Consider the following 12,948-nt stretch of genomic DNA (forward strand, 5'->3'; position numbering starts at 1 on the left):
GGGAAGTGGATGAAGGAGAGGTCAGATGATGGAGACGCAGCTTGGAACAGAACTTACCACCAAAATGGTCAATCTGCGTTGTGAATCTGAGCACATCTCAGCATCAAATTTAGCAAGCTGATTTCTGCTACCACAGGGCAATGCAAAACTTTTCATAAGGCATTCTAGAAACTCTTGCATAAGGGGTTCCGCAAGATGTATTATAATTCATAATGACATCATGAGGCTAAGTGTTGCTGCAATGTTATGCTAGTTAGTCTTAGAAATGGAAAATATTATCCTGTTTATTATTATGTTTATTTTTGGTGAATTTATCTCATTCAGTACCTGTATGACTGACAGTAAAAATGCACATGTCTTTCAGTTTCCACTCATCAGGAGTAAATTCTTTGTATCAGATTGTTTACTCCCCGTGTTAGTTATACACAAATCAATGAATATGCATGCATTCAAACAATATGCTAAAATACATGTCAGTCAGTGGGGAAAATATGTTAACAACATGTGCCTGGAAAAAGTGGACATGTATTCCTATACGGGGAAAAAGCTTTGCAATTTGATTTTAAAAGACAAGAGTGTGAAAAAATGCAACTGAAATTCAAAGAAAAACAGCCAAGTAGAGACAAAGATGTTCACATATTTAGTCCTTAAGTAGTCCTGCCTGCTTTGCTTTCCAATACTGAGCATAAGAATGTCTGTTATCACATATCTTACAAGTGTTTTAATTCTTTTCCACCTGATTATCTACTCTTCTCAAAAGAAACAATTCTGGTTTCAATTGAAGATTAACTTTCAATATCTCTTGAACTGTTGCATGAACTGACTTCCAGAAATTTTAGCTATTTTACATGTCCACCACATATGATAAAAAGAACCTTCTTTCTCTCTAGCAGTTCTAGCACTTGTTGTTAACCCCTTTATACATTTTAGACGTTTTTGCGTTTGCCAAAAGCCATCTGAACAAAATTCTATAGAAGTTTTCTTTAAGATTATAACTCATGGAAAATTTTAATCCATACTTCTAATACCTAAAACTAAGCTGTTTCATCCTGAAGTGGCAATGAGGCTCCCTCCCATTGTTCCATTTGAATGTTATAGCTGAAGTGTTATGCCCATTTAATCATACATTCTTTAATTTGTTCTTTCTCTGTATCAAATTTCAGAATCATTTTATACAGCTTAGAAATCAAATGTTCATTATTACATAATTATTTTTGAAACATAGTATTTTCTTCCTCAAATTCAAGTATTTTCATATCTCTTAAATGTTTCTGATAATTGTAGATATGCAAACCAACAACAAATACATCCATCCTCCATTAAGTCTTATCTTGACTTCATCTTATATTCTCCCCCTTCCAGTTTTAAAATACCTTTGTAGGTTACTCATTTATCTTTGTATGACATTTCCCGTTTAAACAATACCTATGTAGGGATAGTCATAGTGGCATTTTTGGTGAGAGTTTTGGTTTAAATGTGTTTCAGGTCCTTAAAATAGCTTGCTGTTATTTTAATAATAACTGTATAATAGTAATTATTATAAAGAGTTTACTTGCATTTAAAGATATAAAGACATACCCATGCCACCCGTATCACAAATCATGGCCTTCGAAATCTAGCAATCTTTTGTTACTCAATGTGATCCAGTCTTTCAACCAAACTAAACAACTGGTTATATGATACATTTTTAGGTTCGGGAGGCCAAGTCTTGCTCTTTCTTTAGCATCTTGCAAACTCTCATATTTAATCCGTGCTTTATTTCTTAACCATAAAAAAATTAAGCATCTCTTTCTGTCACTGTTTAAATGGGGTTTCTGATCTTAAACACTGGTAGCATCTGGAACAAGACAAGCATTCTAGGTAAAACATTCATCTTTATAACCAATATTCTTCCTAACGGCAACAATTGCACCTTTCTCCACTTTTCTGTGTGATACTGTCCTGTGTCCTTTACCTCTTTCAACACCTTTTGACTCAAAGAAGATTGCTGCACACCAAAGTCCTCAAGTAAAACGGGTTTATTATTTAACAAATCTGCTTCATTTATATGCATGCCTTCTGGTTCTGGTTTCAGCAATAAGTCATAAGTTTTAACTTTTTCAAAACGCGACAAATCCCCTTTGAACGATAGGGGTGAAGAACTCATAACTCCCTGGTTCCACTTAGGTAATGTGGCCTGAAACATTAGATGCATGGTCCATCAACATTATTGCTGAGGGTGGTAAACCCATCCCACCTGAGGCTCCCAAAACTTCTTGCCCAGGTGTCACCTCAATCTCACACAGAAGGGACTGCCCCCATGGGTTCTCCATACATCTCCTTTGCTTTCTTCTCTGGGCCTCTCTTTGCTGCCAGGCTTTGTATTCTTTACGTTGCTTTCTTTCTCACCCCAATAAATTGGCTTTCTATACATATGTCTCTTCCATTTCCTTTCTACATACTCGCTAAGAGAGACCTGGGCAAAGTGCGGCCCGAGGGCCACATACGGCCTGCGAGCCGTTCCTGTCCGGCCTGTGGACAGTTTTGAACATAAAAACCATTTATAGCTTTTTGTCGAAAGTTGATCACTTGTTTATCTTTAACATACCGAAAAAACCCTATTTAGTATTTGTGAAGATTAACAAATTTAAAATAAAAACAATCATAACATCACTGTTTCTTTTTAATTTTAAGTAAAGTTGGTTTAGGGGACGTAGTGGCGCTGTGGGCTAAACCGCAGAAGCCTGTTTGCTGCAGGGTCAGAAGACCAGCAGTCGGAAGATCGAATCCACACGATGGAGTGAGCTCCCGTCGCTTTGTCCCAGCTCCCGCCAACCTAGCGGTTTGAAAGCATGCAAATGCAAGTAGATCAATAGGGACCACCTTGGTGAGAAGGTAACAGCGTTCCGTGTCTAAGTCGCACTGGCCATGTGACCACGGAAGATTGTCTTCGGACAAAACACTGGCTCTATGACTTGGAAACGGGGATGAGCACCACCCCCTAGAGTTAAACACGACTGGACAAAAATTGTCAAGGGGAACCTTTACCTTTACCTTTTAAAGTTGGTTTGGCCCCCAAACACAGTTCAGAGTTTTCATGTGGCCCCCCTATAGAAATTAAGTGCCCACCCCTGCCCTAGGAACTCTGCCCACTCTCCAATCCAACAATCGTTTGGACTATCTCTACCAAATCATCCTCGGGTTCTGTTCTCTTCTCCTGTCCAACAATCTTCTTCCCCCTTCTCCTTTGTACTGTTTCCCCCCTTTTATCACCCTCTTTTATATCTTCCTTCCTGCCAAACTGGTGCCCTTTGGTGTTTCTGACTCTATCTTCAACTGTCCTAACTCTCCCACAATGGTTGTCACTTTATCCTCCATTTTTCTGCTGGGAGAGACGGATGGTAAAGATGGGGAGTACCCTTGGGGTTACTCCCAGCCTCACACTAAGATATAAGGCAACTGGTTTTAATGCTGTGGCTGATCAGTGTGCAGTTTGTGAAATCACAATGCAGGGATCTGGAGACACTTTGTTGTAGGATTCTGGTGCCACTGCCCATTCTTGCTTTGGGATTATTACTGAATCTTCATTATCATTTAATATTTAATCCATAATTAATGGAATGGAATGAAAACTCAACATGTGCAGTGCAAAATAATTAAAAATAATGGTGTAAAAGACACTGTAATAATAAATTGTTCCAGCAATTTAGAGCCAGACAATAAATATCTGTATATTTTTTAATTAACCACTCCTCGATGATGTAAAAAAAAGCTAATTACATTTCTAATTTCACAAATAAATTATACCTATAATGTCAGTGTTACGGCTGGAAATTCAAACAAAGCATTTCAGGACAGCTTACAATTAATCTGTTAGTAAAGTTAGCTTACAATTAATCTGTTAGCTAAGGGAAGTATAGAAGCTATATTGAAGTTCCAAATCTATGTACATTTCCCTGGAATTAAACTCAAATGAAGTCAACAGGACTTCCAAGTATGTTAGTAACATAAGTGAAGGGCCTGTGTGGGATAGAAGACAGAATGTAATGTTAAGACTTACATGATCTGGGTTCAAATTCCCCTTTGGCCATGGGGGCTGGGGGTAGCGATGGTAAACTTAAACCATTTCCTGAACATCCCATATACCTTGAAAGCCCTATTAAGGGGTGACATAACAACAAGAAAGGTATAGATTACAATGTCAGAGACACTGTCTATTGATAAGACCAATGCTAATGAAAGACAATGGTCATGTTCTTGTTGCACTTTCATTTGTTCCCGCAGCATGGAGTAAGGTGTTGATGCAAGAACTATGCATAGTTAACATGAGTTAAAAACAGCTGCATCATTTCAGCTTTGCATAGCACTGAACAAAGATCCATCAAATGCTAACAATTTCTATAATATTCCAGCGAGTTTATGCGTGGAATGCGATCAAAGTAGAGGGAAGCTGCTTTATATTACTTTGGCAAGGTGAGTCCTCCCTCCCTTGGGCACAATCTGTGACAAAATAATATTATACATCAAAGGACTAGGTACAAAGTGAAGGTGGAAGTGCAAACAGCATTTGAAAGGGTCATCATATTTACCTGACATGTTCACATTTTAAATCAATTGATCAGTCAATGGCGTACAAATAATTTCTCTGCTTTAGACAAGGGTTTAGATGCCATTGAATAGGTGTCCAGACACTGCGTAACTTGATTGCTGAGCAGTATCATTCCAGCCCACCTGCTGAAATGACACTGGTGGAAGTAGCAGCAACCTAAGTCTCAAGACAGAACTAACCAATAGTGTGAAACATCTTTGCAACCTTGGCATGTGCCAGATATATGCCAGGTCTGACATTCAAACGGATCCTTGGAGCACCACTTCATGGTCCCTTAAGAACACATTCCAAGGAAGATCTGGGAGTTCCTAACTGCTTATCATGAAGTATGGATGCACAACTCCAACATACATAAGCAAAATGTTGTTGTAAAAAGGAACACATCTGAAAACAAGTCAAGTTTTTGCAGTAGGGAATGAATATCATCCACATTACAGAGAGCAGTAACAGAGGTGGGTACAATTTCCTCCCAGCCCCATCAACCAGTAGCTAACCTTTGGCAACAGCAAAATATGTAGTACTGAAACTAGGGCCAGAAGGGAGAGGATGTCATGAATGCATTGCACAAGGAATATTATTTATAATCTTGAATTGGATGCCAAGCTGTGTTCTGTCTAAAAGAGATTTAAAGGTTTTCAGATTTTTCCACACAGTTGTGCAGGAAGAGGAAAGGGGAAACACTAACTGAGGTTTTCTGAACTTGAGTCCTGTGATAACTCCTGATGGGTTATCAGGACCAGTTAGATAAAGCATACCTCTGAATTTTTTGTGACTGAAGAATACTGATGTAAAGAATACTCACTAAATTTTTCACTCTCAGTGATTTAGGCTGTCTTGACAAAAAACTCAATGAAGGCTGTTCAAACCCCAGGAGATTCCTTCTCTCCTGATGACAGTAAGACGAAGAAACTTTTCCCCTTGTTTCAAGAAGCAAAGGACATGTACCCAGCTTGCTTAGAATAAATGGTTGATGATGCAAGTATGAAAGCTAATGCATTTGACTCTTACAAGTATATGCAACAAAGTGGCAGCCAATGTCATTTTGTACTATTTTATATAATTTGCTTTAAAGCATTATTTGTGCAATTTTGCTGAATGTGTGCAAATATATATATATTCTTCTCTTATTGAGATTCTACTGCATAGTTTACCCCCTCACAGTGTAAGAACAATTATTTTGTGTTTCTTCATCCTTGCATGCAAGAAAGAGACAGGGAAGAATTTGCATAACAACAAATGCCCTCTTAAATTCTGGTATTTGCACAGAGTGAAAAATATGAGCCAAAAAGCTTTTCATATTTCTAGCCCACAAGACTCCTTAAAAATAGAAAACATTTCCACAGTTCAGACAGTATTCAAGGTCTTGCATTCTAACTTCTTTATTTGCCCATGTGTACTCATGCAGACATGCACACTTTGGATAGAATTCTTTAAAATCCTCTAAATGCTCTTACCAACAGGATTTGGTCCTTGATCAATCAATTCCCTTACCTAGTTTGCCTCTTTAAAAGTCTAACACAGCAATCTGGATAGTGGGGAGGAGAAACAGATGAGCAGGACATGATTTGGGAATAGAGTGCTGGTGCCCAAGCATGTCCAGAACATCTGCTATCTCCTCCAGCAAATAGTTATTGTAGCTGTACTGATATTTCATAATTAAAAATGGCATTTGTTCACTCTAATGAACTGGGTTAGCCTGTCATAAATGTTCAAATGTAAACTCTCCCACATCTCGGGTATCTCATAACGTAGTGATTTAGTTATGTGCTGCCTGTACTCGTAGAGATGCTTAGAAGTCAATATCCATATGACTTTTTTAAATTAGGCACAGAAAAAGTTACATACTTCAATTTAGAAACTTTATTGTAGAAATGATTTGAGTCTAAAGACACATGGTTCAGTTACTTGACCATCCATCTACTTTAATGTAAGCAATATTCTCAGATTTCTAGCTTTATGCTTAACAGCAAATCTTGCATTGTCTTTTAGGAATGCACGCAATAAACACCAAATGAGCTGCTAATAAGAGTTGTAGATATCAGTGTGATAGATGAATACTGAGTCCTATTCAAACACTGTCAAGACTTTCACAATCACTTTTTGTTGAACAATAATCTGTTCTGTAAAAGGAAATCACTGTCATATTTCTAATAGTGTTTCATACTATTGGAAGTAAAGTGCCATTAGCTTTATTGTTGTTGATGAAACCATTTATCCATTACATGTTATATTTGAATTACCTACTTAAACAGAATGTCTGGTGATCAAATATTATATGAAAACTTTGCCTGATAGCAGCATCAACACTAAAGACAACTGCAATTAATTTTAATGCTGTGCATTTTTACTTTTCAGGTTCTGCTACCAACCTGTACAGTCAACCACAACATGACTAACTTCCTGAAATGTAACAATAAGCTTTTATTATTATGAATTATGCAAGGTGAGCATTATAAGATGTAACAAAAATGTTCAAACAATGTTTTACCAACTCATAATATTATGTTAAACTTTCATAACCTTAGTAAGTTATTGTTAGTTTTGGTTTTTAACATGTTTATGCTACAAATATAATAATGTAATTTCAAATAGTTTCAAAATTAGACTTTAATTGCTACCATTAACTGAAAGCCTGCTGGAACTAGAGCTCATCTTGTCATACTTTCTTCCTATTACTGATACTACCAAATTTCTGGATAGCTCAGTGGTTCAGGTGAGAGTTCAATTCCTCACTCTGCCTCCTTGACAGGGGGTAGACTAGATGATCCTTAGGGTCCCTTCCAGCCTTGCAGTTCTATTATTATTATTATTATTATTATTATTATTATTATTATTATTATTATTATTATTATTATTATTATTATTATTATTATTATTATTATTATTATTATTATTATTATTATTATTAATTAAATAGGCTTTTCCCCCCAGAATTCAACAAGTCTGATAATTCTTACTCATACCGGTAAGTGAATTAGCCTAACAATTCAAGGGCTTTCTTACATAGCTCAATTTTAGAAAAAGAGTATGCTAAAGAAACACAGCACAATATCCCACTGTGTAAGTATACACTCTTCTACCAACTGGGTTCAATCTAGGCTTAGATCCACAATGACTAACTTTAATTCTATTTATTTCAGTGGGTTTACTCTAAGCATAATGAAGTCTGGATTGAATCTAGATGAAGTTTCTCATCAGGCTCATGTACAGGTCAAGACAAGCACTGAACCTACTATTTGCGTCTGGGTATGAGAGGGATGGTCTGAAGACAGGAGGGTTTTGAGTACCATCCGTGTCAGCTGGTATTTAAGCATTAGTTCATTTAATCAAGTATTGTCAACTTTGACTGGCAATATTATCAAGGGTTACAGGCAGGAGACTGAATGCAAGTAGTAGTTTAACTAGAGTAGAATGATAGCTTCAACTGCTGATTGGCAAGTTTGCACTTATAGACATTCCATTAGTTCAATGGGTCTACTGTGGATTTTGGCCAGGGCGATGCAGTGGTGGAGGTGGTTGAACCTGGGACCTTCCACATGCAACACATGTGCTCTACCACGGAGCCATGTCGTGTCTGTTTAGCAGTCTTGATAAGACTGAGTATATCCTTAATATATGATTGTCAAAGGTAAGTAAAGGCAAAGGTTCCCCTTGACATTTAGTCCAGTAGTGTTTGACTCTAGGGCGTGGTGGTCATCCCCATTTCCAAGCCACAGAACCAGTGTTTGTCCGAAGACAGTTTCTGTGGTCATGTGGCCAATGCAACTAGACATTGAACGCTGTTACCTTCCCACCAAGGTGGTACCTATTTACTCTCATTTACATGCTTTCAAACTTCTAGGTTGGCAGGAGCTGAGACAAGCAATGGGAGCTCACTCTATCACGTGGATTCGATCTTACGACTGCTGGTCTTCTGACCCTGCAGCACAGAGGCTTCTGCGGTTTAACCCACAGTGCCACCATGTCCCTTAGCGCATAGGTAAAAGTAGCACATAGCTTAATGGAGTAACACATAGTTACACACAGGAAGTGAGCAACCCTCACAATTACTAACAATAAATGACCTAATTATAGAAAGGCTAGGAAAGGCCACCAAGAAAGAAGGCTCTTGGAGAAGTACTCTCACTAAGCACTTGTCTAGGACTATTCAATAATATCCTTTTGTTTCTGTTCATGGGGTTTTCTTGGCAAAGATACTGGAGTGGCCTCTAGATGGATCACTATTGGACAGAACTCTCCACCATGACTTGTCTGTCTTGGGTATCCCTGCACGGCATAGGCCATAGCTTCTCTGAATTACTCAAGCCCTTCACCACGGAAAGGCAGCAATCTGTGAAGGGGTGCTATAGCTATATAGCTATAGCTATAGCTCCTATAGCAAGGAGAAACAAGAGGACCTTAAATGATCAGTGCAAAGAAATACAGGAAAAGAACAGAAAGGGAAAAACCAGAGATCTGTTCAAGAAAATTGGAGATATTAAAGGAACATTTTGTACAAAGATGGACATAATAAAGGACAAAAATGGTAGGGACCTCACAGAAGCAGAATAGGTGGCAAGAATACACAGAGGAATTACACCAGAAAGTTCTGGATGTTCTGGACAACCCAGTGTGGTTTGGAACCTTAAGCCAGACATCCTGGAGAGCGAAGTCAAGTGGGCCTTAGAAAGCATGACTAACAGCAAGGCCAGTGGAGGTGATAGCATTCCAGCTGAAATATGTATAATCTTAAAAGATGGTGCTGTTAAGGTGTTACACTCAACATGCCAGCAAGTTTGGAAAACTCTGCAGTGGCCAGAGGATTGGAAAAGATCAGTCTACATCCCAATCCCAAAGAAGGGCAGTGCCAAAGAATGCTCCAACGAACATACAATTGAACTCGTTTCACACGCTAGCAAGGTTATGCTCAAAATCCTCCAAGGTAGGCTTCAACAGTATATGGACCTATAACTCCCAGAAGTACACGCTGGATTTCAAAGGGGCAGAGGAACGAGACCAAATTGCGAACATGTGCTCGAGCCTCGTGGCGCAGTGGTTAAACTGCTGTACTGCAGCCAAAACTGTGCTCACGATCTGGGGTTCAATCCCAGGTAATGGCTCAAGGTTGACTCAGCCTTCTATCCTTCCAAGGTCAGTAAAATGAGTACCCAGTTTGCTGGGGGGGGGGCAATGTGTAGCCTGCATAATTAACTTGTAAACTGGTCAGAGAGTGCTTGAAGCACTATGGGGCGGTATATAAGCAGCACACTTTGCTTTTTGCTTTATGGAGAAAGCCAGAGAGTTCCAGAAAAAACATCTACTTCTGTTTCACTGACTACGCAAAAGCCTTTGATTGTTTGGACTACAGCAAACTATGGCAAGTCCTTAAAGAAATGGGAGTGCTTGATCAACTTATCTATCTCCTGAGAAACCTATACGTGGGACAGGAAGCAACAGTTAGAAGTGGATATGGAACAACTGATTGGTTCAAAATTGGGAAAGGAGAATGACAAGGCTACATATTGTCTCCCTGCTTATTTAACTTATATGCAGAATACATCAAGCAAAAAGGTTGGACTGGATGAATCCCAAGCCGGAATTAAGATTGCTGGAAGAAATATCAACAACCTCAGATATGCAGAAGATACCATTCTGATGGCAGAAAGTGAGGAGGAAGTAAAGAACCTCTTAATGAGGGTGAAAGAGGAGAGTGCAAAAAATGGTCTGAAGCACAACATCAAAAAAACAAACAAACAAAAAACAAAACTAAGATCATGGCCACTGGTCCCACCACCTCCTGGGAAATACAGTAGAAGGGGAAGATATGGAGGCAGTGACAGATTTTTTTCTTGGGCTCCATGATCACTGCAAATGGTGACAGCAGCCACAAAATTAAAAGATGCCTGCTTCTTGTGAGGAAAGCGATGACAAACCTTGACAGCATATTAAAAAGCAGAAACATCACCTTGCCAACAAAGGTCTGCATAGTCAAAGGTATCGTTTTTCCAGTAGCGATGTATGGAAGTGAGAGCTGGACCATAAAGAAAGCTGACTGCCGAAGAATTGATGCTTTTGAATTGTGGTGCTGGAGGAGAATCTTGAGAGTCCCCTGGACTGCAAAGAGAACAAACCTATCCATTTTGAAAGAAATCAATCCTGAATGCTCACTGGAAGGACAGATCCTGAAGCTGAGGCTCCAATACTTCGGCCATGTCATGAGAATTGAAGACTCCCTGGAAACGACCCTGATGTTAGGAAAGTGTGAGGGCAAGAGGAGAAGGGGACGACAGAGGGCGAGATGGTTAAACAATGTCATTGATGCTACCAACATGAATTTGACCCAACTCTGGGAGGCAGTGGAAGACAGCAAGGCCTGGCGTGCTCTGGTCCATGAGGTCACGAAGAGTCAGACATGACTAAACGACTAAATAAGAACAATTCCATAATATATAGCAAAGGAATTATTTCATGCTCTATTGCTCAGGAGATGGATGGATGGATGGATGGATGGATGGATGGATGGATGGATAGATAGATAGATAGATAGATAGATAGATAGATAGATAGATAGATAGATAGATAGATAGATAGATAGATAGATAGATAGATAGAGAGATAGAGAGATAGAGAGAGGGAGAGACAGAGAGAGAGAGAGAGAGACAGAGACAGAGACAGAGACAGAGACAGAGACAGAGACAGACAGACAGATAAAACTTTTTTTAAAAAAAACAGTAGTAAATGGTAGTTAAAATCCGTCCAAATCAGTGTTAGAAATGCTTAATCAATTTTCATCTTATCTGCCAAATGCTACTGTCAAACAATAATAATTAATTGCTGTTTAATGATGCTTAATTCTGGACATTGGGAGTCAAGGAATCTTTCTTCTTAGGATATATCTATTACTGTGACATTGTGTTCCAATATTGCATTTCTTTATATGAGCCCATTGCATCAAAAAATAGAAAGAAGTGGGTTGGAATATCTGTTTCTATTATGAATTTTCAAAACAAAAAAAGTCACAAAAGTGTGAAAAAAATATCCAAAACATATTTTTTTAAAAATCCTTCCTCCAAATATTAATTTGAAGTTACAAGAAAATGCCGACCAGTTATGTATCACTTTATAATTTGCTGTTTTAACAAACTGGTTTACATTCATGAAAATCTAATTAATGGATTTCCATTAGGTGGGGTTTGGGGGGCAGAAAATTACTGTAGTGTCTTCATATAATGCTGATTTCATGTAATGTCCCCATACTAAGCAACAAAAGGATGGGATTTGGCATAAGCCAAAGAATTTATTTATTTATTTACCGCACCATTAGTGCATGCTATGATTCTTTTCTGAAACTGATTCAAAGCTGACATCTAAGTGATCTGCTAAACTAGAGTCATGCCAAAAAAGATTAATTGATCTAGAAAAAGAATGCTACATTATTTAAAAAGTCATATAAAAGCAATAACAAATTTACTAATGTGACAGGCTTTTTGTGAAATGAAAGGTTTTGAAAAGTAAATCCCCTTCCATCTAGATAATACAGCTCCAGCCAAAATTACATCAGTATAGTACTGTCCATAAAAAGATAGATTAGCATGCAGAAAGCAGGTGCCCCAAAGCTTTTGAATTCATATATCAAAAGACATATGAGTTGAATTACTATGTGGAAACAAAAGCAATAAAAGAAACAAAAGTTTAGTGACTGGAAAGAAAACACAGCACATTAGCTCATCAGAAAACAAAACAATCACACAACTGCGTATTAAACTCAAGTCTATTTCTAGTCTAGTTCTTACAATCAATACAGAAATTCTTAATAATTTCTGCAATTTTTCATTGGTTTATTGGTTGTTTTTTTACATAAAGCTTGGAAACATACTTCTTTGGGGTGAAACACCCTGAATCCCCCAGCCAGCATTCATGATGGCTGGAGGATTCTGAGAACTGTAATCCAGAAACTAACTCCTCAGGGAAGGAGCCTCATAATCATTATGGAACAGAAAAAAAACTTCAGCTTTTTTTTTTAAATGGATAGTAATCAAACTGTAAAAAAATTATGAATGAAGAAATGTAAACTTTGCCTTTTGAGGATAATCCACATTTGTTTACTTGGCATGCAACATCGCAAAACCAGAATTTGTGGATTAATATGAAGGTCTGTATGGATAATCAGTCTTAAATCAAATCAAACCTACACTTTCTCTAAAATAAAATAAAAATGAGGCTGCCATACTTTGGGCACATTGTGAGGTTATATATACAGGATCCTACACTGGAACCTATCACAATAGCTATTAGTAGCTGACTAAATTTGAAAATAGAGCTACAATAGATAGTTCTAGGCAAGCATGGTACATGATTTTGGCCATTCCCAATTTTGGCAA

The 12,948-nt window shown here is 38.0% G+C and overlaps 1 protein-coding gene and 1 long non-coding RNA gene across 3 annotated transcripts in view; one reads left to right on the forward strand and one right to left on the reverse strand.

The window, feature by feature from the left end:
* CLSTN2 (calsyntenin 2) overlaps positions 1–12,948 on the reverse strand; it is a 496,583-nt gene that overhangs the window by 153,663 nt on the left and 329,972 nt on the right. The window lies entirely within an intron of this gene.
* LOC140706016 (uncharacterized) overlaps positions 1–12,948 on the forward strand; it is a 92,154-nt gene that overhangs the window by 24,964 nt on the left and 54,242 nt on the right. The window contains exon 2 of the long non-coding RNA XR_012085698.2: positions 6,944–7,031. This is a non-coding gene — a long non-coding RNA (uncharacterized LOC140706016). The remainder of the gene's footprint in view (positions 1–6,943; positions 7,032–12,948) is intronic.

This window comes from Pogona vitticeps, chromosome 3, assembly GCF_051106095.1.
Source record: "Pogona vitticeps strain Pit_001003342236 chromosome 3, PviZW2.1, whole genome shotgun sequence".
Lineage (NCBI taxonomy): Eukaryota > Metazoa > Chordata > Lepidosauria > Squamata > Agamidae > Pogona > Pogona vitticeps.